The sequence below is a fragment of the Magnolia sinica genome, chromosome 9 (assembly GCF_029962835.1).
Source record: "Magnolia sinica isolate HGM2019 chromosome 9, MsV1, whole genome shotgun sequence".
NCBI classification, from domain to species: Eukaryota; Viridiplantae; Streptophyta; class Magnoliopsida; order Magnoliales; family Magnoliaceae; genus Magnolia; species Magnolia sinica.
In genome coordinates, this window is record NC_080581.1 from 36465289 (window position 1) to 36470205 (window position 4917).

Consider the following 4917-nt stretch of genomic DNA (forward strand, 5'->3'; position numbering starts at 1 on the left):
TGACGGTTGAGGGCATCCGCCACCACGTTCGCATTGCCTGGGTGGTACTGGAGATCAAAATCATAGTCCTTCAGGAGCTCCATCCAATGCATCTGCCTCATGTTCAGCTCGGACTGAGAGAATAGATACTTCAAGCTCTTGTGGTCGGAGAAGAGCTCGAACCTCACCCCATAAAGATAGTGCCTCCACACCTTCAGGGCAAATACAATTGCCGCCAGCTCCAAATCATGCGTGGGGTACTTTAGCTCATGGACCTTAAGCTGGCGAGACGCATAAGCCACCAGTTTCCTATGCTGCATCAGGACAACACCCAAGCCGACTCATGAGGCATCGGTAAATACAATAAATCCATCACTCCTAGAGGGAACAGTGAGGACAGGAGCGGACGTGAGGCCGTCCTTCAACTCCACAAATGCCTGCTCACAAGCATCACTCTGTTGAGGGTCGAATATTGCATATCAGACCCCAGTTGTTACAAGGATTTACAAACATAGTATTGTTTAACGGCCTGATTTAATCATGTTTGTGATGTAGGGCATATTCACGAGCCTGGACTAGGAAAGGGTACTAAAAGCATGGATTTAACGATCTGAAGGCACCATTTCAAGCGACGGACCCTAGGAGACCAAGATCGACAGATTTGCACGCCAAGGATCTAAGAAAACCTGAGAAATTGAAGCTCAAGTGGCCTAAAAAAGTGGTCCAACGGTTAGATCAGCCCACGAATTACTGATCTGAGGCCCACCTGATATTCAGATATGCTTCAAACTTGGACTCTATTCATTAAATGAGATGAGAAAAGGGACGAGTGGATCCGATTTCCCACAAACATCAAGATAGACCTCACTTCAAAAGTCGAATGTGCACAGCCAGTGTACACCCGCTGTGCACCGGACCGTCAAGAGCGGTCAAAGTCGGTTTTGACCGACCTTATAAAAGGAAACGGAAATCGTCTCTGTTTGCAACAGGGAGTTGCGGGTGACTTCATGTGGGCCATCATCATCGCAGATAAACCTCATCCGGACCGTCCATTTGTTTCAGAAGGTCAAACCGACCATACACATGAGGCTTTTATAAATCGATGCTTGCATACACAGGATAATACCATTCAAACGCAGGTTGAACGGTGATATGGAAAATCAGGTGGGCCGCTTCAGCGTCGATCCAAAACCGACCATATCCGAACGGTTTTGTGAGTAGAATACAGTGGACGTCATGGATCCCTCGAACCAGCAGTGAAGTGGGCCCCACCAGCAGTACAGCGCTCGGATGTGCGCGCCTCTGTTCCACCTTGGCTAGAGCTATGACCATCTGTTGAAGCATGTGGATGGTCTGGATAATCAATCCGACGGTGATCAGGAGCAGGTTAGAGCGCTGTACTGCTGGTGGGGACCACTTCACTGCTGGTTCGAGGGATCCATGACGTCCACTGTATTCTACTCACAAAACCATTCGGATATGGTCAGTTTTGGATCGACGCTGAAGCGGCCCACCTGATTTTCCATATCACCGTTCAACCTGCGTTTGAATGGTATTATCCTGTGTATGCAAGCATCGATTTGGAAAAGCCTCATGTGTACGGTCGGTTTGACCTTCTGAAACAAATGGTCGGTCCAGATGAGGTTTATCTGCGATGATGATGGCCCACTCCCATGATTCCTGATGCAGGCAAAAGATCTCCCTGATCTCTACAAGTGGATCCTCTGAATCCCTAGTTTCCTTCCTCTGAATTCCTTAAAGTTTTAGATAATTATTCCACAATTATTTTCGAAATTCTATTTGGTTTAGATCACATCTTAGTCTAGTTCTATTTCTACCTAGTTTCAGGAAACGTACAAGTTTCAGTCCCTGTGGATTCGACCTCGGTCTTACCGAGTTTATTACTACATCACAACCCTATACTTGAGGAGTGAACAAGTTTTTGGCGCCGTTGCCGGGGATTGACGGTTACGATTCTCTGAAATTAATTAGTTTTAGAATTAGGTTAGGATTAGGATTTTACTAACTTTAGGCTAAAAGTTTTTATTTCTTAGAAACTAACTTGTTTTCATATTTTGTAGGATCCTGACTTAAGTCCATAAATTGGTAATTCCTTCCTAATCTCTTTACTTTTTCTATCTTTTAGAATTAGGGTTTAAATTTTAAAAATTTTAATTCTAGTATTTTTTCTATTTTTAGGAAGCAGTTTATTTTTAGAAACTCGGTTAGTTATTTCCCTTTCTAGAAAAATCCTCTAATTTTAGAAACTTTTCTCTTTTGTTTTTCACTTTCTATTTTTAACTCTTTTTAAATCTAATTTGTTTCCTCATTTATTTTTAGAATTTTTGTTTAGAAACTAACCTTCCTATTTTGTAGGCCTTTAAAATAGAAATTTCTAATTCGGTAAGCTCCTTCTCTACTTCCTATTTTTCAGTTCTCTTTTAGTAATTTATTTTCTAGTTTAGGACTTTCCTAATTTATTTTAGTAGTTTCCACTTTCCTTTAGAAATCAGTTTACTGTTATCTTTCTTTTAAAGGATTGTTTTTCTCCTTTTTAGAATCTAACTTATTTTTGTTTTATTTTGCAGGTCCTTAACTTAGGAGCTTCAATTTGGTAATTCCTTTCCAACTCTCCCTCTCTTTCTTTTTAGATTTTCTTTTTCCTTTCTTAGGATTAGGCTTTGAATTTAATTGAGGGCTGCGAGTGTTTCATGCCCAAGTGGGCCCGTGACAACACTCGACGTCTCTTGACTGAAGGAGGAGTGGTTAAGGGGTTGACTATCCATCGCAGGACTAGACACCATTCGAAATCCCCTAAGTTAAGTGAAGTTATGGCTGAAGACCAACCTCCTCTACTTCCACCCATGGTGGAGGATACCCAAGATGAGAATGAGGTGCAACAGGCACCCCCGCCTCGTACTTTACGAGATTTTCTACAACCGACGGGAGTGAGTATGCCCTCATGCATGATTTTTCCTGAAAACACAGGACAAATGGACATCAAGCCAGGAGTTATCCAACTCCTTCCCAAATTCCATGGACTTGAATCAGAGAGTCCATATTTACATTTGAAAGAGTTCGATGAAATTATAGCTACATTATGTTTTCCTAATGTATATGAGGATACAATTAGGCTGAAACTCTTTCCTTTTTCCTTAAAAGAGAAAGCTAAGACGTGGTTACATTCACTGCGTCCTAGATCCATTGGCACATGGAACGACATGCAGAGGGAATTCATAAAAAAATTCTTCCCATATCATAAAACGATTACCCTCAGAAAAGCGATCATGAACTTTGCCCAAAAGGAAGATGAAACATTCTTCCAATGTTAGGAAAGGTTCAAAGATTTGGTCAGTTCATGCCCACAACACGGATTTGAAACGTGGCGCATTACAAATTTTTTCTATGATGGACTGACATCTTCCATGCGCAAATGGTCGAGACAATGTGTAATGGAGAGTTCATTAATAAAGATGTTGACGAAGTATGGGATTGCCTCGATAGTCTCGCTGAAAAAACACAATCATGGGACTATTACCCAATGGCGAACACCACGTCTAGGCCGACTCAATTAAAGGAGAAAGGTGGATTATATCTCTTGAAAGAAGAGGATGATCTCAAGTGTAAAGTGACTACGCTCATAAGGAAAGTTGAGGCCATGGAAGGAAAGAAGGATAAGGTCAATGAAATTGTTTGCGGCATCTATGATTGCAACATTCACACAACTGAAAACTGTCCTACAATACCTGCCTTTCGAGGAGTGTTGAATGAACAAGCTAATGCCGTAAACAACTATCAAAGACCTTTTACTGGACCTAACTCCAACACATACAATCCTGGCTGGAAAAATCATCCAAACTTTAGTTGGAGGAATGGACAAACGGCGACTCCTCCAGGTTTCTTCAATCAAAATCCAAATCAAGTGAAACCTCAAGAGGAACCGGTTCAAAATCTCATACAAGAACTGGCTCAAGCAATGCGGGGAATTACGGATTTTATGCAAAAGATAGATTCTCGTATGACGGTTATAGAAAAGGGGATGCTTCCTGCACAACCTCTCCCTAATCCTAAACCGCAGTACGAGATCAATGATCCCAGCTCTTCAAATCAGATGGGGCATGCTAAATCCATCACCACTCTTAGGAATGGGAAGATCATTAATAAAACTCTTCCGGTTAGGCCCGAAAAGCCTCAAGAACCAGAAGAGGACAACAATGATGGATCCAGTGATGCCCCACAAAAAGTAGAACCGGAACTTCTAGAAAAGTCAGTTGCTCCATTCCCCCAACGGTTGGTTTCACGAAAACCTCTCTCTAACTCTCAGGATATCCTAGAGGTGTTGAAACAAGTGAAAGTCAACATTCCTCTACTTGATGTCGTTAAACAGATACCTTCATATGTCAAATTCCTAAAAGAATTATGCACGACCAAACGACGAAAAATTATTCAAAAGAAAATCTTCCTGACTGAGAAAGTGAGTGCCATCCTAAAGCAAGACGTGCCGCAGAAATTCAAGGATCCCGGTAGCCTAACCATATCATGTGTAATCGGGAACCATCGAATTGATCACGCACTTCTTGACTTAGGAACGAGCGTCAATCTGATTCCCTACTCGGTATACAAATAGTTAGGTTTGGGTGAATTAAAACCTACCCTAACCACACTACAACTTGCTGATCGCTCTGTTCATGTACCAAGAGGGATAATTGAGGATGTGTTAGTCCAGGTCGATAGATTTTACTACCTTGTAGACTTTATCATCCTGGACACCGAACCCATCAATAACATGAGCACTCAGATTCCCGTCATTCTTGGTCGCCCACTCCTTGCCACGTCAAATGTAATTATCAATTGCAGGAATGGTGTCATGACTATGTCTTTTGGAAATTTGACATTGGAGTCAAATATTTTTTTCAATAACGGCAGCAACTCAGAGGA

At 41.9% G+C, this 4917-nt stretch overlaps 1 non-coding gene across 1 annotated transcript; it reads right to left on the bottom strand.

Annotated features, from left to right (window-relative positions):
* Positions 1–3248: 3248 nt before the first annotated feature.
* On the bottom strand, positions 3249–3355 carry LOC131257078 (small nucleolar RNA R71). The gene has a single exon (XR_009177098.1). It is a non-coding gene; the product is annotated as a small nucleolar RNA R71 (small nucleolar RNA).
* Between the last annotated feature and the right edge of the window lie 1562 nt (positions 3356–4917).